Raw genomic sequence first — 24,193 nt, forward strand, 5'->3', positions numbered from 1 at the left:
GTCTCTATATGTGTATGTATATTTGACTCTCATTATCCCCAGTGGTTACATTCTCTGGAATTGCTGTGGACATGGAATTAGTGAATCCTGAATCAACCATTGCTCCTAGGGGAAATACAGGGTTAGGGTCCCATGAGCTTCTGGTTACATTTTTTGTCAACTGATCAATATGTAACATTTCAATGTGTTTTTCTGTTTAGACACCTTATAAAATACGTTATTGGTTCATTTACACTGAATGACATTAAAACTCATGCCTTGAGTGAAGTTTGCCGACACACATATTGTTCTCATAAGGTACATACATCACAGTCTTTCTGCACTGAGGAACACTAGACAGCACTTCGGCACTGCTCTTGGTATCCATTTTAAACAACGAAATCACCAACAAAAAAGCACAAAAATGTTCTGGCAGAAGAGCCTAGTGTACGGATTTTGCCATTACAAATAAATTTTAGAGAGGAGGAGGTGAATTTGCAAATATGGGATTCTTGAATAATAAGGATTATATATATATAATTTTTACTATTGCATTCAATTTTTCCATTAGTGCTACACAAGGAAAAGATCTTTTTGTTTTGACACTTTCTCTGCATCATTTTCCAAGAGTAATACTGATAATGATTGTTGTAAACACATAGTCTGAGGGAAGCTTTTCATTTTTACTTTGAAACTGACATTTCATTTTTTTCCAAAGTGAAAAGTGTCAATCAGTCATTGAAAGAATAACCAGAAAGTGTCAGTTCCCATCAGCGAATGCCTAAAGCCTGCTAGTGTGTTTTTTCTCAGAACCTGAGAGAGAAATTCAGAAATATCTTAAGTAGATTTTTCTAGCAGAAAGTGGGAGCATATTGATTTTTAAATTCCCACCCATAATTAATGAGAATGTAATGCAACTGGAGACAAATTGCTTTTTAACTTGGTGGTTATTTTTTCTCTTGAAATATAAATATGATTTCATCCTCTATAAATCAATAAACGCTTGAGTTGGTCACATTTTCTAAGCTTTGTAAAAAGGAAATTGCATCATAATAGCAGTCTTCAGATAAGTAAGAAAAACTCATTCCCTAATGTCAGCATTTAAACCACAAACTGAATATCAAGACCTTAAATTGTTGTTTTCATCTCATTGTAAAGTTATTAAAAAATTCAGAATGATCCAAACCAAAAAAAAATATATAAAAACAAACCCAGAAAACTACATATTCAATTTTTTTTATCAGGACAATACATGGAAAAATTCTTAGTAAGAAATAAGTTGACTGGGCTTCCCTGGTGGCGCAGTGGTTGAGAGTCTGCCTGCCGATGCAGGGGACACGGGTTCATGCCCCGGTCCGGGAAGATCCCACATGCCGCGGAGCAGCTGGGCCCGTGAGCCATGGCCGCTGAGCCTGCGCATCCGGAGCCTGTGCTCCGCAACGGAAGAGGCCACAGCAGTGAGAGGCCCGCGTACTGCAAAAAAAAAAAAAAAAAAGAAAAGAAAAGAAAAAAGAAAAAAAAAAAGAAATAAGTTGACGGAAACATGTAATCTTGACTTATACACTTGCAAATTAAAAGAGCATAATAGCAAAATATAATTCATTTTAGTTAGAAATGACCATCCCTTTGTAGGGCTATTTGAGTAGAAAGCTTGTACCTGAAGCCTGGTGTATGGGAAAGACCACTCATCACCTTTAGGAGAGTGGAATTCCCAGACCCGACTCTGCTACCAATTAGAAATATGCACTTGGGTTGCATAGTTAGCACCTCAGGTTTTTGCTTCTTAGCACTAAAATGTGGAATTTCGTCTACAAGGTCTCCATTATCTCTCTCAGCCCTGAAAATTTCTGGGGCTCTAGTATCAATACAAAACACCTATAGTAGACATTTACTTGAATTTCAGAAAATTGCTCAAGAATTGATTATGAATAAAATTGAGTAACAGAGTGATTCTAAAAAACACTATGACTATGTCAATCATATAATTTCCCATAAAGCCAGAGCATTTTTGAGAGGGATGCTAAAATAATTTAAAATACATAAGCTTTTGAGATATTTATTTATAAACAAATTGTTTTTATTATATTTGTGGACCAATAAAACAGTTCTTTTCAAAAAGTGCTTGAAAACAAAATTCTTTTAAAAAGTAATATTTTATACAAAAACAATATAGAGCAATTATTCATATTGCTTATTTTAATTTTAAAAATTGCATAAGTAGAGTATTTATTCAAGAACTTTAATCAATGTTTAAAAAAACCCATATCTATCTCTAATATCATGTCACTGGTATTTTCCCAATGAATGTATTTGTTATAGTACATAGGCTTATTACCTTTTATTCATGAAATTGCATATAATCTTGCTCAAAGTTATATTTATGGTTAATAAATCTTGAAAGCTTTTTTATTTTAGACATTTCTCTGTATAACCTTAATTGAGAAAATATTTTCTCTACAGGTATTAAGTTACCTGGAAAGTTCAGAGCAACTTCTTGATAAATATAGGGTATTTTCATTTCCAATTATTTAATTGTAATATGTAAATATTTCAGTCCAAATACTGATACTCTTTTTTATTTTAAACTTTTATTTAGGTACCTCAACAAATATTTTTATAAGAAAATCAAAATAAATGTCTCTATTTATAATCCTTTTGACTTTTGCCAAATTCAGATGCTGCAAAATCATAAGCATATACTTGTATCCAGTGGAATATGGGAACTGTATCAAAACATTTCTCCAAAGAGAAATTATAAAATTACAAAATTAAATTTTGTGTACTTTTGAATTGTCATCATTTAATTGATTTAATTCCTCCTGTGTTTTAGAGGGACAAATTTTGATGTCTTCTCAATTGCAAGCTTGATTTCCAAGAAAAGCAATTCACTAAAATCTTTAAATACTATTTTTTTCGTACTTCATTTTTTGAATAATTTAATTAGAGATTTCCAGCTAATTTTGAACACAGTAGAAATATAAAGGACTCATTTGTAAAACGTTTCACATGAATTGTAAGATATGTTGAGTTACAGAATAATTCTTTAAAGTTCCAAACATTTAAAAATCTGATTGGTAGCAAGTAACAGAAAGTAAAAGTACTCTTTGGCATGTTAAACAATTTTTTTTTGTATTCAACACCTGCTTTGTAACAGAATTTTGAGGTAATAGTTGCTCTGTAAAAGTATATAGAAATGTAAATTTTGACTACAGTTTCCATTTAAATTGACAGAGTCAATTTAATTGTTTGAGCACAATTGTGAATTGTGTATGTGCCACAATCAATTCTAGGTGTATTTCTGATGTTTGTGTTTCTTGGTAAAAAAAATGGTATTTGTGCCATTTTTCTCTGCTCCCCCAAAATTAATATTTGTATTATTACTGCAAAATATTATCTTCTGTGTAAACTTTAAAAAGAAAGATCTGTAAAATCTCTGCATATTTCATGTGTGTCTCAGACACAAATAGGTAAGAGGTACCTTGGCAGAAGTTAGAACTATCAAGTGGAGTAGCATCAAACCCATGAAAGCTTATTTTAATGTAAGTGTTAATAATCAAATCTGGTTAAATTTTTTTTTTAATCTGGAAAAAATTCTTAATCAGATGAGACTTTAGGAGAGTAAACATAAGTCAGAAAAACTGGCATGTCTGGTTATCCTGAAAATGACTAAACTTATAGGAACTAGACCTTATTGGAAGTTTTGGGAACTATGGCAATTCTTAAAAGCAGTTCTTTAACATTTTGCTTTCTGTTTCCATGTTTTCGTGTGATCTTGCTGGCTAGTTTTCTTAACTTGCTAGCAATTGATTCATTTATCCAAATCACATTAGAGGGATATGTAGGATATCTATATATTTTTTAATATATTTATATCCTAAATATAACACAGTAGACAGCATAACACGCAAGATCAAAATTAACCATGGACCTTACCTTCAAGAAACTTACATTCTGGAAGGAAAGATAAAACATCTGTTTTATATTTATACATGAGTATACACACACACACACACACACACACACACACACACACTCTAATACCAGTCTTACTGGTATTCTTTTTATCACTGCTTATGTCATCATTCTTGCTGTTGGCTTCCTCCTTTATGGTCTACTTGATATTTTGTTCACTCCACATTTAACTTCCTCACACAAGTGGTGTTTTTTTCTCCCACCCCACCTCAGCATCCCACTCCCAAGGTCTTTTCTGTAACTCTGCATTAGTAATGACTATGTAAACTCCAAAATCTGTGTCAGGATCTTGATCTCTGACTACTCCCCTCTATCCATCTGGCTTACTTAAATTGTACCATTACCGAGTACAAGCTCGTACTGCTCACTGCACAACAGGCCACTAAACCTAAAGATGAGTTACTGGGGCAAGAAATAGTGACTTTATTCAGAAAGCCAGCAGACTGACAAGAGGGTGGACTATTGTCCCAAAGAACCTTCTTACCCGAGTTAGAATCTGGACTTCTTTTATACTTAAAAAAGGAGGGGCTATGGCTGGTTGCTGCAAACTTCTTGGTGCTGGAATCCTTTGTTCTTGTAGCTGTCCGTGTAGATCTGGTCACAATGGTCCTATAAACCTCCAGCAAGACTATTGTTATTTCCAGTTTTGCAACTTTTATCTCTATATGAATGGAAAAATGTTATACCTTTAGCAGTCAGAGCCTTGAGAATGGGATATCATGCATATTTCAGGCTAGAGATAACATTCCTTTACAAAGGTGCAGAGCCAGCATGACTAAGCACAGGCAACACAGCACAGGGTTAGAGCTAAAGGAATAGATCTGATATGGAGTCAGGTTTTTTCTTCTCTGTTCCAGTACTCCTACACCCACAATTCTCCAACCCCTCTTTGAACCCCATCACTTTGGCTCTCCTTTTCACTCTACAGCATCCTCTTTATAGTTCAATTTCCTCCTTACTCACAGTGAAGTCCTTGGCTCCACAGTCCACTACTATAATCACTTTCTTGTAAACAGTCTTTTTTCTGTTTCACTTTATTATAGGTAAGGCCTCAGTTTTAGACATAGCTCCCTGGGGAAGAAACCTCAGTGTTCTCATATTAAATTAATGATCACAAATCCCAGATAGTCTCCAGCTTTGGCTAATATCTCTCCATTCTTCTACTAAATTTCCATCCCCACATTCTAAGAAAGTTATTCTGTACCTTTTCTTCTTCACAACACTCCCAACTCTGACATATGACTTCAGACCAGATACCACTGATAAGCTCTAAACTCACTAACAAGACCTACCTCACCTCACCACTATGTCTTCAAGCCAGCCTTCATCTGTTCTAAGATTCATTGCTTCACTTCTTCTTAAGAGGAGTCTGTGATCTTACTGAGGACAAAGACCCTACCCTTGTCTACTCAAGAACTTTACTTATGCAATAACTGTGTCTTGCTCTCTTTTTCAACTTCAATTTCGCCTACATTGGATGGTTTCTAATGGCATATAAAAAAGCCTTAATGTCTTTTATCTAAGAAAAAAACTACACATTTAAAATCCTTCTCTCATCCCATATCTCTATACTTCATAGAAAAACTTCTCAAAAAGGTTGATTACTCTTTTATTTTCCCTTTCTTCCCTCTCTATTCTTTAATTATTCTATTCCAATCAAGCTTTCTTCACCACTCCAAATAATAACCCATTTCAAGGTAACCAAAGGCTTCTACCTATCCTGGCAAGTCCACTGGTCGTGCTGTGTCCTCCTCTTACTTGATCTTTCAGCGACCTTTGACAAAATGGAACCGCCCCTCCTTCTTGAAATGTTTTATTGTCTTGACTGACATCAGAGTCTCCCGGTTCCTTTCTACTCCACTGACTGCTCCTTTTCATTTGCCTACGCTGTGCTGGTTCTTTCTTCTCAGTCAGACTTCAAATGCAGAAGTACCCTTTCAGCTCAGTTCTGAGTCCTCTATCTTTTCTGGGTATCAGAGACGGTTTTGACCTTGTGTCAGAATCACCTGAACATTTGTCAAAATACAGAGTGTTGGGTCTCACTCTCAGAGTTTCTGATTTGGTAGGTCTGGAGTGGGGTCTAAGAATTTGCATTTATAACAAATTTCCAGGTGATGGCTTGTGCTGCTGTTCCAGGGACCACTCTCTGAGAACCCGTGGTTTAGTGACTCAATTACACCAAATGATTTAGAATCGGCCTTTCAGTTATACTTCCATCTTTTATTATCTGTGCAAAACTGGGCAAATTATTTGATCTTTATGTTCCTCAGTCTGATTGTTTGTAAAATAAAGATAATACAAGTTGCTGTCTCAGGTGTTGGGAGAATTAAATGGAATAATCATATGACTACAATACTTTTTTTAAAAAAAACCTGTTCTTCCTGCTTATACTCTTACCTCTTTAAAATCTATTTTCTGAAAAGTAGCAGAGATGTACTTTTAAAGATATATGTTAGGTAAGAATCACACTCTCTCTCCCCAGTCTTGTCATTCAAGGGAACCCAGAATAAAATGCCTGGTCCCCTTCCAGATCACAAGCTCCTTGATGCATCATGCACCTGCCATATTGGTCTTTTTCTGCTCTAGAAAATGTTCCAGTTACTCTTCATGGCATAACAAACTTCTCCAAAATTTAATGGCTTAAAACAACAACCATCTTATCATTTCTCACATGTTTGTGAGTCAGGAATTCCAATAGAGCTTGGCTGGGTGATGCTTCTGCTCTTCATGGTGCATTCAAATGGCTGCTGGCCTGGAGAGGTCAAAAATAGCTTCTGTCATGTGTCTGGAGCCATGAATGAGTAGCCAGGAAGGCTGCAAGGCTGCACTCAGCAGGACCCCTCTCCATCTGCCCATGCTTTTAGTCATGTCCTCTTCCTGGGGTCTCTCCAGGAGGGTTGCTAGAGCTACCTATCTGCTAAGGGCTCTGAGAAACCAGGTGGAAGCTGCCAGTTCTCTGAGAGACTGGCCTGGAATAAGTACAGCCTCACTTCTAACACTCTTTGGGTCAAAGCAGTTGGAAGCCTGCCTAAATTCAAGGAGAGGGAGAAAAGATGCCACCTTGCAATGGGAAAAAAAGCGTCTAAGAACTTGCCACCTTTAATCTACCACGGGAGTACCCCAAGATCTTTCCTGCTAGATGCCTTTCATACCTGTTCCTTCCTCTGGGAATTCTGCTTCCAAATCCTTCCATGACTGACTCCTTTCAAGTCACAGCTCAGCCATTACCTCTTCATTACAGAAGAGGTCTTCTGACTGCCTTATATAAATGTACTTCCTCCCATCATCATGTATTCCATCAACTGATTATTTTCTTCTGAAATTACTGTATTTATAACCTGCTGTCTCCCACTGTAATGTCAAATCCACAAGAGTAGAAGCCCTGTCTTGCTCATCAACACTATGGTTCTAGAACTCAGAATGATGCTTGACACATAGAATTTTCTCAATAAATATTTTCTGAAAGAATGAAGTAGTGATGACTATATAATTCATTCATAGAAATGTAAAGAAAATTTATAATTACCATAAAACCAGTTTTAGTATTACTATCTGTACTTGAATTTTCTGAGTGTAAGGTATTTATGTGTATAAAAGACGTTTTTTCCCTCTAAATTGATTCCTTTTGATCATAGATAAAACTGACCTATCAAGTGAGAAGATGGTGTTTTTGCCATTCCATAATGGTACCGTTTTCTTCATTACATTTTTGAGACGCATTCATTTGAATGACACTTTTACCTAGAATTACTTTTGCTTATCCAAGAGATCTTCAAGGAAATTAAACAGATTTCTACTGACTTACCAAAAACAATGTCATAAATGTCAAACCAAGTAAAACTTAATATTAAGAGCCACCTATACCTACTATGTTTTCAAGTTTCTTCTTACTGTGTTAAAGAAAACATTAGTTTCAGTAAAGAAACTCAGTCTCTCAGTATAGTAAGTAGTTCTTAAAAAGCAGTAGGAATTAAATGAAAGAGATTGGAAAATGACTTCATGTTTTTTCAGTATAACCAAGCATTTGATGTTTTCTGAGAAAATAAATTTAGACTTTATAGAACCAAAAATGTTTGGAAAACATTTTAAGTTGCTTAGTCCAATATGCATTTGATTTCACCTTTTTCTCTAGTACATCCAACATTTTCAAGATTATCTAAACAACCAAGTAATAATTTTGAGAGTAAATTTATAAATAAGGATTTTTTTTAAGTTCAAGACCAAACATTGGTAAACAGAGAGATAAACCATTTTTTTACTTTGTTATACAGCCAAAGTCATGGCAAAATACTAACCTTTTGTAAGTTTGTTAAAGAAATAGATTCAAGGCCTTTTTTTTTTATGGCTCCTCTAGTGGATTTTGCCTTCCCATCTTCAATCGTTACTCCATTATAAGTGCTCATAATACTCTGCTTTACATATGGGACTCTGATTTGCACATAGTCAAGATTCAGTACATATTCATTCCAGTGAATAATCATATTATAAAGGTACCTACAAAAACTTCAATGCATTTATAGCAAAACTTACATATATGCTTTTACAAATAATAGCTAATGTAGCATTAAAACATGTCTATTTTCTTTATTTTCCCCCAACTTTTTCCAGTCTTTATTCAGGAAAGGATAATGAAGTAAAAAGTATGGAAGCACAAAGTATAGAAACAAAATGTAGAATAAAGGAAGAGAAAAGTTAAAGCTAAGTGGAATAAAAGAAAGCAGGTGATGGGCCTCAGTAGTAAAATGTGTATGCCAGGTTATTCCATTCCCTCTAAGATTTACTATTTTCTATATTTGTGTTTATGATTTCCTATAAGGCAAATGAAGCAACTGAGGTAAGTATTTTTAAAATATTTTTCTGCCTGGTATACTCATGTCATGATTTCTGAGTGTGCTGGTCCTAACTACTGCAGTGTTTTAAGGCCCCCAAGAAGAGAATGACACTGCAGTCATTGTGGACACATCACGTTAATTGTGGTTCCTTAATTAATGATAAATGGACTAACTAGTTTATGCTAAGTACTGCATTCAGTTCTCCAGGAAAAGCAAAATAAATAGAATGGCTTCTGTCTCAAAGAGTTGACAGTCTAGCGAGTGAGTAAAATTTTTTTATAGATCTGGGATAAAATGTGTTGAGATAGTAAGTAACTGACTTGGAATTTAGATCTAAAATTTAAATCTGATCACAAATTATACATATGCATTTTTTAAAGAACATGTATAATACCTTCTCCAATATGTTAGACCTTCCTGTCTCCACTGAATCTTCTATTGCTTTGAGTGATTTTTAGGTAAAGAAAGTCTTTGATGTTTAGAATTTATCTCAGGATGTGTCCGAATATGAAAAAAATTAAAAAAACAAAAAACAAAAAACAAAAAATCACAGATCTTTCTGGTTCACATGTTTTTTAAAAAAGGTTTATGTTGGGTTCTTGAAATGACATACCTGGATTACAGTCATAGGTACATTTATATTAACATAGTCAGAGCTTGGATTACCTCTATCTCTAATTTTGTGAGACAACTAAACATTCAATATTTAACTAATTTTCTTCTGAGTCATTTCACTTTTCTCTTGATCTCCTCAGTCTACATTTTTTCCTCTTCTGTTTTCCCCCTTTTAACCTCCTTTAAAATTTGTCTTTATTTACTAAGTTACCTTGATGTTTAGCTTTAGGTTTAACATTAAATCTTCATTTTTGGTGAGTCCTTGAGATGGATCTGAAACATGACATAAGATACTTCAGAAAAAGATGAGCTCATTAATGTTCATTCAAGTAAATGCTAGACATGTAATCGGGCAACAGCTTCTTCTAGCTTAATAAGAAAAACAACCTGGAGTTTTTGTTTTAAGTTAAGTAAAATCTGCAGGATTACATCCCCATAAAATGTTGTAGTAGTTGGCCAAGGAAAATATAGTGTAATTTATAACATTTCTTTTTTTAGGTATCTATTGGAAAAATGCTTTTGCAATTAGAAAGAAGTAAATGGACTCATTCTTCCCTCGTTAATTTGGCAAACACTTTATTAAACTATTGAAACTAAAAATGGTCACTTCCAGTGAAATCATAAGGTTCAAATGAAAAACATCACTACAATGGTGCAATATTCTTATATTCTGGGAAAGAAGAAAGAGAATTAATATTTTTGAATACATAATATAAGCCATCCCTGAGCTGGGAAATTTCTACTACATTCATAATATTATATTTTTACAACATTATTGTAATCAGTAGCCCATATTTCATGTAAAGAGATGTGAAGTAATTTGTCTAAACCCTAGATATAGCGTATGGCCAAGCTTCAGTCTGCCTTGGTCCAAAGCCAGACCTCTTTCCATAAATCAAGTTACCTCCAATTTACTTCATAAATAATAAATCATTTTTATTATTCTTGTACATGATAATTTACATGATTATATATCAGTAAAGGTAATGCCAAAAATTCAGACAATTTCCATAAAAAATGAATGACAGATAATTTTAATGCAGATGTAACAATATTCTTGAGAGTTATTTTTATAATATTCAGAAATTACAGCAAAATTTATAATAAAGTATTAAAAAAGCTGCATAAAAATGAAAATAAATTACAGAGAAAAAATGATCAATTTTATGTAATAGCATTTTATATACAAACTGAAATTATTTTGTAAACTGAATGAAAATATTTCTCTCAGTACCAAAAACTAACTTATGTCATGCCTAAGTAGCACTTACTAACTGGAGAATTTAGTACAAGAATATTTAAGCAAATGATAGGATTCTACAGTGGCTACTGAGGCTAGTTCATTTGCAGAAGAGGTTTTTTGAGCCAAAGCTGGGTTTTTTCTAAGTGCTGGACCAGCCAAGTTTTAGACAAGTTTTTCTGTCCTTGAGTTAATTGATATGATGTAACTGATTTCTTAGCCAGAAACCAAAATTGTTTCCAAGACAGGAGAAAGAATCATGATCTCTTTCAAACTAATTTATAAGTCAGGGTTATAACTTTCTCAGTAGACTAAGGATTGAGAGCTTTGAGTTTCTATAGCAGGTTTGAGTTTCTATAGTAGGTTTGTTTCTTCACAAACAAACCTAAAAGACCTTTTACCTGTATCTCAGTATTTTCATCTTTAAAATGGGCATATTTCTCTAAGGAATGTCCTATGATCTTTGAAACCTTTGAATGTAGAATTGCTGAGGAAGCCTTTTGGGATAAATGCTTAGAGATGAAAAATAGGAAGGGAAGTATGAGGGCAGAGAGAGAGAGACAGCGAGAGAGAGAGAGAGAGAGAGAGGAAAAAAAGAGAGAAGTAACAGGTGAGTTTCAAGAGGAATTTATCTATGGAAATAAGAATTTCTCGATCAAAACAGAGACTTGCACATTTCACTTAAATATTATCTTTTCATGAAATTAAAGCATTTTGCTATTTTCAGAAGCTACCACTAGAACACTAAATAATTAGAAAAGGTGGCTTAAAATTCATGAAAAATGTTTATAGGGACAGGAGGCAGGTAATATAGAGGTCAATTTTAGGAGTAATATAGCAGATTAATGAACACTCTGACATTCTTTAACTCAAATTCACAGATAAGTCCAAGATGATCCTTGTTCTTCTTGATCAGGCTGAACCTTAATGGTGAAAACTCCTTAAATCCAGTCTCAACAAGAAGGGCAAAATCAGGGCCTTGAAGGGCATTCTGTAAGCACAAAGGTGTAAAGTGTTTGAAACATCAGAACCAGAAATTACTTGAATCTAATTTTCAGGTGTACAAGAGGCCATTGTAACACGAGCGCTACAAGAAATGGAAAAAGTGAGATGTACTGCAGAACTTTGGATGGACTTAAAGCATGTGATGGATGAATGGAGAAGGGCGGCCAAGGAGCTGTTAAGTGAGGACTGAAGCCCGAGCCAGAATCTTGGCAGCCAACAAGTGAAGACATCAGCAGATTCTGAAAAGATTAAACAGATCACAATGAGAGGATAACTCTGGTGATAAGGCTTCTCCGATAACTGGTGATAAACTGGATTACTCAGATTATTAATGTCTAAACAAAGAGCAGGGAGACCATCAGCAAATCGCTTATTGTTATTATTATTTGTTTGCTTTTGTTGTTGTCATTTTTCAATTAATGGAGATCTGATCGTTTCTCTGCTAAGAATCATTTTTCTCGGCTCTCCTGTTGACTAAATTAAAATGAACTTCTTTGCATGCAATTATAAGCCCTCCATGATCTGGCTGGCTCTGACCTGCCTTCCCAACTCTCGATCTGACTGCCACCTCACCCATTCTCCACTACCCTCTTCAACGCTGACCTGGTCAGTGCTCACTGGAAAAGTCCTGTCACTGACCACCTCAAGGCACTTCCTTCTCAGAGCATTTCTTTTATTTTTTTATGCCTTCTTCTGCTTCTTTTCCCCTAAATTCTAATGAACATTTGAAACCTCTGGCATGAAATCTTCCTTGATTCTTCCCCAAAGAAATGATCCTACATCTTTTGTTCCATTGTGAGACTTTGATTTCTGATTATAGCACCTTAGAGATGATCCCCGTATATTTCCTTCTGACAGACTTTGTGCAGCTGTCAGTCTCTCCAAATGGGCTGTATTTTGCTTAAGGCATGACTTGCCTTGTTTGTCTCTCCATCCTCAAATGCATAATAAACATGTCAGCCACGATTTTTGCTTCAATTTGTATGGAAGACTTTTGGTTTAGGAGATGACAACTTAAACTGGAAGAGCAAGAAGCTATGGTTACTATTATGGCTTTGATTTGTCATGCTGTAGTCGTAGCATGTGGCAAAATACTAAGCACGCAAGGTGACATCAATGTTTCCAAATCCTTAGAAAACAGACCAGGGTGTTGTCATGTGTGTGCAATTGAAAGAATTGAACTAATCTTTTTATTGACATTTTCTACAATAAAAATCGTTGTTTAAAGCATAAAATGAACTGAACAAAACAGATTGACAGAGTATTATTCCTGTGCCTATTTCTACCCTGACTACGTGAATTTAGGCAAGCTATCAATTTTTTGATATTTACTTTCTTCTGTTATGGAATAAAGGTGTTGCAGCAGAGGTGATCTCCAAGCTACAGCTCAGCTTTATAGCTCCATGATTCTGTTATACTCTGTACTAACAGAAGTAGCAACTTATGACTTATTTTCATCTTCTTGGTTTGTGTATCATATAAACACTCATGTCTATCATTCCTGATTAGAGGGGTTTGGTTAGGAAGAGTAATGGGCTGGGCATGTGGATAATGACAGCCAGCCCCCACCTAATAGTCCTCGGGAGAATAAGGGTCATCCCTGAGTATTCAAGGCATTGACTGAAAGAGACATTTAGGGTGTCCAAGCTGGATGAAGGAAAGTGCTCTTGTCTGGCACTAGGCCTGTTCTGTCTTAGTTCAGGCTGCTAGAACAAAATGTAACATACCGAGTGGCTTAAACAATGAGACATATATTTCTTACAGTTATGGAGGTTGGGAAGTTCAAGATCAAGGTGCTGGCAGATTTCATTCCTGGTAAGAGCTCTCTTTCTGGCTTACAAATGGCCCTTCCTGCAGTGTTTCTTTTGGTAGAGAGATAGATAGAGACAGAGATAGAGATATATATAGAGGGATCTGGTCTCTCTTCCTCTTCTTATAAGGGCACCAATCCCATCATTGGGGCCTCACCATCATAACCTCATCTAAACTAATTACCTCCCAAAGGCCAGATTTCCATGTGTCATCACAGTGGGGGGGGTTAGGGCTCCAACGTATGCATTTGGTGGGGACACAAGCATTCAGTGCATAACATTCCATGATCATTTCCATTGGATTAATCAGAGTCCCAGGGCTAGGGGGTTGTAATTAAAACAGAGAAAAGTCAGGTAACTGAGGAGGTTTGGTGGGACATCAAGAGCCCAGTGTGAAGCTGCTGCATCTCACCCACAGATGGCAGTAAGGCTGTCTGCAGCAGGTTCCCTAACGGGTGAGCCCCATACAATATTGAGATTGGTTGCTTTAGGGCAATGACCAGTGAATCAAGAGGCCAAGTAGGAATGTGGAGGCATTCTAGTTCTGAGACTTTGCATTCACCTTCCCCGCTGAGCCAGAGACTCAGCAAGAAAGAGGTTCAACTCTCCAACAAATGTGCAGCACCAGTGAGCAAAGCAAAAGGAAAATCAATGTTATTATTTTTGATCAACTTTTTAATGAACTCTTTTGCTTTTTTTCCTGCTCTATTATTCATCTGTGCTCATAGCACTTAGGGCAAAGAATGATAAAACATTTATATGGATGATTTTATGGTTGCTTTCAGCTCTAATTTTCTATATCTTTAAATACAAATAGAATTTAATAGAAGAGTAGAGGAATTGTGCTTTTGGCAGCATAATTAAATTTACTGGAGCTGTGAAATTTGTTCTTTACAAGTGGAACAGAATAATGAGGGAGGTGAGTTAAAATAAGGCTGAATATAAGATAGTTGCCTTGTATACACCACACTCTAAAACCTGATCGTTCTTTACTTCTATATGAAGCAAAATGTACTTATTCAGAACATGAGTTTTAAAAGTTTTTTTTTAAAGAAATCTCTCATTTATGTCCTTGAAACATAAAAATACCTCACTTTGGAGGAAAAAAAAAACCTGAGTACTATCTTGTGCTTACGGTGTGTATGTTTATAAAACTTAAAAAAGTAAACTTAATTCCAAGAGATTAAAGACTTAAGAAAAATTCACCCCCTTCCATAACAATGCAGGGTCGTATTTTTATTCTTGGTCCCATGTCTGACTTGATTTGTGAGTTACCGTTTGTTAAAAACTTCAGATGTCCTGGACACCCAGAAGTTGTTTCCATGTTCTACAGTCAGCATGTGAAATGTTATTTAAAGCCCACATTTTCCTTTTAAATGTTACCCCGTGGTTTCAATTCTACAGAGGTCGAATTTCAACCCAACTCCTTGGACTTCCAGGCCTGGAAATCTTTAGCACGCTCTGTCTCTGTTTCCATCTCCTGAAAAAGTTGTCTCTGCAGACAGAGGTTTGGCATCTGCATACTTCCCTCACATATTATATATGACTTATGGAACCTGGGGAAACCAAAAAGCGTTATGGATGGAAAACATGGAATGTATAAGAATCCCCGGATATCTGCATTCAGATGTTTAGTATTTCTTCATTAATGAAGTTAAAATTTAGAAATTAAAACTCAAAATCAGATGTTTTAAAGAGGGTTAGAACATAACACATTTATTTATTTATTTTTATTGGAATATAGTTGACATACAATACTATATTAGTTTTAATTGTATTGTACAGTGATTTGACACCTACATTATGAAATGATCACCACGATAAGTCTAGTAACCATCTGTCTCTATACAAAGTTATTACATTGTTATCGACCATACTCCTTATGCTCTATGTTACTTCCCAGTGGGTTATTTATTTTAGAACTGGAGGTTTGTACTTCTTAATCCCCTCCACCTATTTCACCCGTCTCCCCACCTCACTCCCCTCTGGCAAGCACCCATTTGTTTTCTGCTTCTATGAGTCTGTTCTTGTGTTGTTTTGTTTGTTGGTTTGTTTTGTTTTCTAAATTCCACATATGAGTGAGATCATATGGCACTTGTCTTTCTGATTTATTTCACTTAGCATAATATCCTCTACATCCATCCATTTGTCTTAAACGGCAAGATTTTATTTTTATGGCTGAGTATTATTCCATTATATTTCCAAGCAATAACATTTCTTCTTTATCCATTCATCTACTGATGGTCACTCAAGTTGTTTCTATATCCTGGCCACTGTATATAATGCTGCAATGAACATCAGAGTGCATATATCTTTTCAAATTTTTGTTTTTGTTTTCTTCAGGTGAACTCATACAATTCAACATCAAAAAATCAAACAAGCTGATTAAAAAATGGGCTGAGAACATGAAAAGACATTTTTCAAGAGAAGACATGTAGATGGCCAACAGGCATATGAAAAGATGCTCAACATCAATAATCATCAGGGAAATGCAAAGGAAAACCACACTGATGTATCACCTCATACCTAGTCAGAATAGCTATCATCAAAAAAAAAAAAAACAGGAAAAAGCAAGGCAGGGATGTGAAGAAGAGGGAACACTCATGCATTGTTGGTTGGATTGTAAATTTGTGTAGCCTCTATGGAAAACAAGATGAAGATTCCTCAAAAACTTAAAAATAAAACTGCCATATGATCCAGCAGTTTCAGAACAAAATGTACTTAAAAATCTAGTGAATTCACTGTGGAATTACAGGACAAATCTTGAAACCTGTGCTACAGTGTATGTCAAAGCATGTTTTCTGAATGATCAGATTTTTTTTCTGGTCATCCCAAGTCAGTTCTAGATTTGATGTAGTCCTATATTTTTGCCACATTAGGTCAAAACTCAATTTATTCTTGCTGTTTTGGCTCTGTAGTGGTAAAATACTGGGTACAAAACTTCCAGAGCCCAGATCTATTCATGGTTGAATAAGTAATTCAGTGTGTGGCAGATTCTATTCAGTATGTTGCATAGCAAGGTTTGGTAATCTGAGAGTAAGCACTGAAAAAGTCAATTGCGTTTATGATTGGAAATGGAAGTACAGTAGTATTTTCAATTATCTCAAAGGTTATATGCAATTTTTTTAAGTGCATAATTCTATTTGCTGTCTTTATTAAGTATGATGACATAGTTTTTTTTACTTAGGGACAACTGATGATAAAACATTATTGGAATGATTTTAAAGCTTCTTCCAGCTCTAATACAATATATTAAAAAATAAGAGAATTGCCTTGTATATACTACACTCTAAAACCTGATAGTACTTTACTTCTATATTAACCAAAATATACTTATTTGGAACATGATTTCCAAATTCCTTCTTTTCTTTCTTATATTTTCTGTTTTATATGTTACATATGTGTATAAATATATATATATATACACACTTATCTCCTAGATATATTATCTAGCTTTTATATATTATCTAGCTCTTAGCAATTTTTTTTTTTTTGCAATATGCAGGCCTCTCACTGTTGTGCCCTCTCCCGTTGTAGAGCACAGGCTCCAGATGCGCAGGCTCAGTGGCCATGGCTCACGGGCCCAGCCGCTCCACGGCATGCGGGATCCTCCCAGACCGGGGCACGAACCCGTGTTCCCTGCATCGGCAGGCGGACCCCCAACCACTGCGCCACCAGGGAAGCCCCTCCTAGCATTTTTAGTAACAAAAACACTTAAGGCTACGAATTTGCTTTTGGGAAAATCTTTGACCATATATTCTATTTCTTATATAAATTGTTTTTTAATAATTATTTTCTAAATATCCTATAATTGCAGCATAATTTCCTCCAAAAACTTTATGTAAGATTTTATTTTTGAAAATTTAATTTCCATATAATTAGTCTTTTATATTCTAATTTATTTTTACCTACTTGTTCTGTGTACTGCTACATTGTTTCTACTGTATTTCTTGTATTTCTAAATATTTAAAAATTTTTCTTGTTCAATTTTAATGCTACATTATCCATAAAATTTGATCACTGTTGTAGACATAGTTATAGATTTTATATAAAATAATATAAAAAATAAAAAACCTCATCCTTGCATATTTCATCTGAATCCTACTTGACCAGCTACTCCTTTTGAGATTCCTACTTTATTCCGTATTTTCTTCATATATATTTTCAGAATTTTTTACTTTGAAACATTCCAAAAACTTATTTTAGATTGTCTGTTTTAAAAAACATATGGTTAGGGCTTCCCTGGTGGCGCAGTGGTTGAGAGTCCGCCTGCCGATGCAGGGGACACGGGTTCGTGCCCCGATCCCGGAGGATCCCACGTGCCGCGGAGCGGCTGGGCCCGCGAGCCATGGCCGCGGAGCCTGTGTGTCCGGAGCCTGTGCTCTGCAACGGGAGAGGCCGCAGCAGTGAGAGGCCCGCGTACAGCAAAAAAAAAAAAAAACAAAACAAAAAAACATATGGTTAGAAATATTCTGTTATTGGAAACAAGTTGTATCCAAATTTCTAAAGGCAGAGAGGACAAAGGAAGGGGTAAATCATGATCCATATGAAACCACAAACAATATAATTTTAAAATGTTTGTTTTGCACTTTTTGCTTTGTTTTTTATTGTAAAAATCTTCCAGTATTAAGAAAACATTTATTGGAATTAGTGAGAGGAGAAAATGTCTCATTGAAGTGTTCATTGGAAGAATTCAACTGAATGTTAACTGGACGAGCTCACATAAGTCAAGAGGTGGGAGCACTGATTGAATTATTCTGTCCCCAAACATAGGTAGGAGTATACAAATTATGGTTTAATCATTTAAAATTTGAAATTATCCTTTTTGTTTTCATAAGCATTATGCCCAATTAACTAACCCAAAAGCTAAACCACATGTAAGCAACTATTCCTTTGCTGTAACCTGTCTGTTCCCACCCTTTCTCAAACCAGGTCTATGATTTGGCACTTCCATATCATCAATGGTCTTCTGTTCTGGCTCTGTGTTCCCAAGACCTGGGAAGCTTTGTAAACAGCAGAGCCTGCTCCCGGACCCACTTCCAAAAAGAAAACAAAACAAAACAAAAGATTCTAATTTAACAGGTCTGCTCTGAGACCTGGTAAGGGTATTAAACAATTTCTCCTATTTATGAGGCTGTAAGGCACAGCCACTGACCTACTGAGAACCACTAACATTTAGAAAGGGACTGAATTCCTCCAAGAAAAAGGAAAAAGAAGGATGGTGATATGATGTAATTTTACAATTGTTTTTAGCATCTGGCTATTATTATTATTACTACCAGTCTATAATTAATATTAGTACTTCTTTTGTACTTCGAGACTGTGAAATTATATAAAATATAGTGGGGCTTTTTTTTTTTTTTAGTTTTCTTCAAGAAGCTTATATCTATCAAGGAATAAATGTAAAAAATTCTATTCTATTCTGTTCTATTCTATTCTATTCTATTCTATGTTGAGAGTAGAATGTATGAAGTGCCATTGTTCTACAGTAGTTAATTTAGTTCACGGGGTAGAGATGAGGTTGAACGAATGCTACAGAAACAAAAGGGGGCATTTCAGTCAGACTTTATTGGTTAGAATTTTCTATGTAGGAAAAGGAGGAATTGGGAAGAGGGTAAATACTGGCATCCAGATGAAGAAAGCAACACAGGTGTTTGTTTGATCCATTATAGTGAGGTAAGGGGGGAAATTGACACTTAGACTAATCAGAGGGCTTACCAAAGACAGTATTTGCTGTCAGAGCCAATATTCCCCTCCTCCTTTAAAAAAAAAAAATCTTGTTTTAGTGGTCTTTTCACTGAACTATGTCACTAAGGACTGGGAACCATCCAAGTCTCAAGAACCTTTTCTCTACTTGCTAAATTTTCTAGCCTTTTAAAAAAATGTATTTTAAGGAAATACAGAGAAATAGATGGCACTTTATGGAGATATATTGGTCTTGTTAAGACGTTCAGTTTAAACAACAATTCAATAATTAATAAATACTATTGTTATTTTGATAAAATAAAAGCTTATTTTTGGAAATAACTTGCAATTGGGAAGCTGTAGATTACTTCATGTTGTTTAAAATTGTGCTTATACTAGAAAATATATAATGTGCTTAAAATTTTCATGTAGGCAAATAACTCTTTAAATTCCCTTTTCTGTATTACTTTCTATTCAATGAAATAATTTTATTTAGGTCTCTGTATCAACTGTATGAAAAGTTGATCTAGAACTGATTTTAGTAACAGATTCTACAATGAACTTATTGACAAGGAATAATATTTTGAATTTATTTTTTGACTTTTAAAAATTTACCCAGTGCTTTTTTGAAGTAGATTTGTTCTTTGAAGAAACAAAGACATCCATATACGTGAGGTGAGAAAGAGAATTATGCAATAGAAATAATTATTCTTACAGAATTAGTTGTGGAATATTTGAAATGAAATGTATGTACTTTGGATAAGTATATTGTGAAGAGTGAGTTTTGTAGCTGATCTTTCAAAGGTATTTGGGTTTAAATCTCAGATTTATCACTCTATGTGAACCTGGATTAGCATTTAAAATTTCTAAACCCATTTCCTCATCCTTAATAAGAATTACATATGGTTATTTTGAGGATTTAAATCCATGCCTGGCACATAGTTAGAGCTTAAGAAAGATTAACGATCTGTTTCTCTTCTCCTTTGTTTTGTCTTCTGAAAGAAGGATCTGATATCAGTTTCTCTTACAACTTGTGGTTATGAAGGGAAAGGTATAGTAACGACTTTCTTCTGTGACCCACCAAGTTGGTATTCACAATCAGCTGCCAAAACTATCACTGTGTTTGTTTGCACCATTGGAAGTATTGCTAATGCACCAGTTTTAAAAATCTGTCAGCTCTGGGCACCAACAGCATGGCTACAGTTGTTAAGTCTTGGTCAAGTTCAAACATGTATTTAAAGCAATGTCTGAATGAGTGATTTAATACATCTCTTTATAAATACAACAGAATGCATTCATTAGAAATGGCTGACTGAGAAAGGCAAATATTGCATGGTATCACTTATATGTGGAAACTAAAAAAGCTTAACTAGTAGATATGAGACTGGAATGTTGGTTACCAGGGTATGAAAGGTGGGGGAAAAGGGGTAATTGTTAGTCAGAATACAAACTTCCAGCTATAAGCTGAATAAGTTCTGGGGATCTAGTGTACAGCATAGTAATTATAATTAATAATACTGTACTATGTTCTTGAAAGTTGTTAAGACAGCAATTATTAATATAATTTAATATTCTCACCACAAAAGGGAATGGTAGTTATATGATGTGATGTAAACATTAACTAATGCTATGGTGGTAATTATTTTGCAATATATGTGTGTATCAAGTCAACACGTGTACATCTTAAACTCACAATACTGTATGTCAGTTATATCTCAATAAACCTGGAAAAGAAAAAAAAAGAAAAAAGAAATGGCTAATCTACTTTGTAGATGAATAACTATATGTTAATTACCATAATGTTTTAAGCATAATTACAAATAGCAAAACACATTTTAAAAACCTGATGCTGCGGTTCTGATATGAATTTATAATTCATCCTCTCTAGAAATTGGTAAAACGTCTATTTCAATATAAAGTTGAGGTGTTATGTTTTGTTTTATTTCCTGAAATGACTGCAACTTTGCTGCTTCTTTACTCTTCTTAGTTTGCATGATTCCCTGCTCTGTGTCTCACCCTATTTTTCCTCTTCCCCGGACTGTGCTAAAGTCACTTTCTTATACTCATTTATTCACTAAATTTTTACCAAGTCCCTATTATGTATCAAGTGTTATTCTAGGCATTGGAATGCAATGCAAAATGAATGACAAAACCCCTGTAGCCACAGGAATTTCTAGAGCAGGAGACAGAAAACAAAATCCATACATAGTTGTTTCAGTCAGTTCTCCGTGCCACATAGAGAAACAAGTACTGTAAGGAGTTGCGCAGAGAGAGTGAGGTTGCTGTGGTTTAGTGGGATATTTGGAGGTCTCTGTGAGAGGACACTCCTTGACTAGAGACCTGCTATAAAGTCTGAGTGTTAAAGGAAAACTACAGAGAACTTTTATTCTCTATCTGCAATTGCCTTAGATTTCAAAGAGTCTTTAGCAAATATCAGACCAAAAAATTGCTTTCTAAAATATATTATGGGGGACTTCCCTGATGGCGCAGTGGTTAAGAATCCACCTGTCAATGCAGGGGACACAGGTTCAAGCCCTGGTCCAGGAAGATCCCACATGCCGTGGAGCAACGAAGTCCATGCATCACAAATACTGAGCCTGTGCTCTAGAGCCTGCGAGTTACAACTGCTGAGCCCACATGCCACAACTACTGAAGCCCACGCACCTAGATCCCATGCTCCACAACAAGAGAAGCCACCACAATGAGAAGCCCGCGCACCGCAACGAAGAGTAGCCCCCACTCGCCACAACTAGAGAAAGCCCGCACGCAGCAATGAAGACCCAACGCAGCCAAAACTAACTAACTAAATTAATTAATTAAAAATAAAATAAAATATATGGTGTAAAGCTTGATAGCAAGTACTTACTACTGGACATGGCTTCACACTCTGTATCAATTTATAATTCATCCTCACCCCCCCACCCCTTTTCTCACTCTGTCTCTTCCTCATCCTCTCTCTTCCCCTCTCTCCCTCCTTTCCCTCCCTTTTTTCTTTCCCTTTCTTTCCCTTCCCCTCTCCTTATATTTTTCTGGCTCCTGTAGACTTGGAATTCATTGATTATCCATTTCATGACTCTTGTTTATAGGATTCGCCATCAGTAAAGGAAGGATTTTAAAGGTGTGGTGGAAAAGACTGAAACATTTATTTCAGAAGTGATCAATATAGAAATAAATATAATTGACATGATTATCTAATTATAAATCTTTTAACTGGTCATTGTTTTGAAACATTTTGGATTAAACTCAAATAAAATTTTAGTTTTGAAATTATAGGAAAGATCAAGGGAAAAGAAAAATAGAAGCAAATTTCTGCACAAAGTATAGTATTTTTAAAGGTTATCTACAGAAACTCTAGATATGTGTTTTCCTACAACATAAATAAAATAGATTTATCTTTTTTACCCACCATGATTATTTAATAAATATAGTGAAGAAAAAGCTTATATGTTAAAAAAAATATTTTTCTATACTGACTCTATCAAACCTATCCCAACTGTGTTTATTTGGAGGAAAAATAACTACATGAAATATGAAAAGTTCAGTAGGTAATTTAATATTACCCAAGGTAGAGAAATGTTAACATTTATTGTATATCTGACACACACACCATAACATTTCTGTAATATTTATTTATTAAAACAAACCTAAGAGGTTATCCATGCCACTACTTTACAGATGAGGAGTTTCACAGGGGAACTTTCGCAAGGTGAGTTACGTATCAGTCCCCTCAAAAGTTGAGATTTTTAAGGTCTTTCTAGATTGTAAAAAGCATGCTCTATTCCTTGTAATATGTATCCTCCCTAGAAAAACAATCAGACATGGATGGGATGCTCAGAGGAAATAGGAGTAGACATGAAATATTGAATCAGCCAACTGCTATTTTTCCTAGAATTGACCCCAGATGTAGATAACGATTCAGTTTCCATCAAAGTAGTATTTTACACTTAGATGGTGAAACTTCATGCAAAATCAAGTCAGTTATATTGATTCCCATTTTCTACAAATTAACATAAAGGCATTTTTGTTTTTTAATACTCCTTTCATGACCTACTAAAGACATTAAGAACACAATATTGAAATTTACTGTAGATTATTCCATTTTCACAATTCTTTAGCCTAATATTTAAATGCCAGATCAGTACCTAGTAATGGAATTGTTGGCTGATATAAGAAATTGCTTAATTAATTTTACTCAAATTACTTTTATTTTCCATTGCAATATAAGTTAATAAAACAAAAAGGATGACACATTTAAACTCACTGTTCATTACGCAGTTGATAATGATCTTATATACAGAAAATTCTAAAGACTCAACCAAAAAACTGTTGGAAGTAATCTATGAATTCAGTAAAGCTTCAGGTTATAAAATCAACATACAGAAATCAGTTGTGCTTTTATACATCAACTAAATATCTGAAAAAGGAATAAAGAAAACAATTCCATTCACAATAGTACCAAAAGCCATAAAACACTTAGGAATAAATTTAACTAAGGAAGTGAAAGATTTGTACAATGAAAACTACAAGACATTGATGAAAGAAACTGAATAAGATACAAATGGAAAGATATCCCTTGTTTAGGGATCAGAAGAATTTATATTAATAAAATGTTCATACTACACAAAGCCATCTACAGATTCAATGTAATCCCTATCAAAATTTCAATGGCATTTTTCACAGAAATAGAAAAAAAAAACCCTTAAATTTGTGTGAAGCCACAAAAGATTTCAAATAGCCAAAGCAATCCTGAGAAAGAAGAATGATGCTGAAGGCATCACATTTCCTGATTTTAAATGTGCTACCAAGTTATAGTGAGCAAAGAGTATGGTACTGGCATAATAACAGATACATAGATCAATGAGACAGAATAGAGAATCCATAAAAACCCCTGCATATAAGGTCAGTTAATATTTAATAAGGGAGCCAAGAATACTCAATGGGGAAAGGATCGTCTCTTCATAAATGGTGTTGGGAAAACTGGATAACCACATACAAAAAAATGAAACTGGATCCCTATCTTATACCACTCACAAAAATTAACTCAAAATATTTTA

This window comes from Mesoplodon densirostris, chromosome 12 (assembly GCF_025265405.1).
Source record: "Mesoplodon densirostris isolate mMesDen1 chromosome 12, mMesDen1 primary haplotype, whole genome shotgun sequence".
NCBI classification, from domain to species: domain Eukaryota; kingdom Metazoa; phylum Chordata; class Mammalia; order Artiodactyla; family Ziphiidae; genus Mesoplodon; species Mesoplodon densirostris.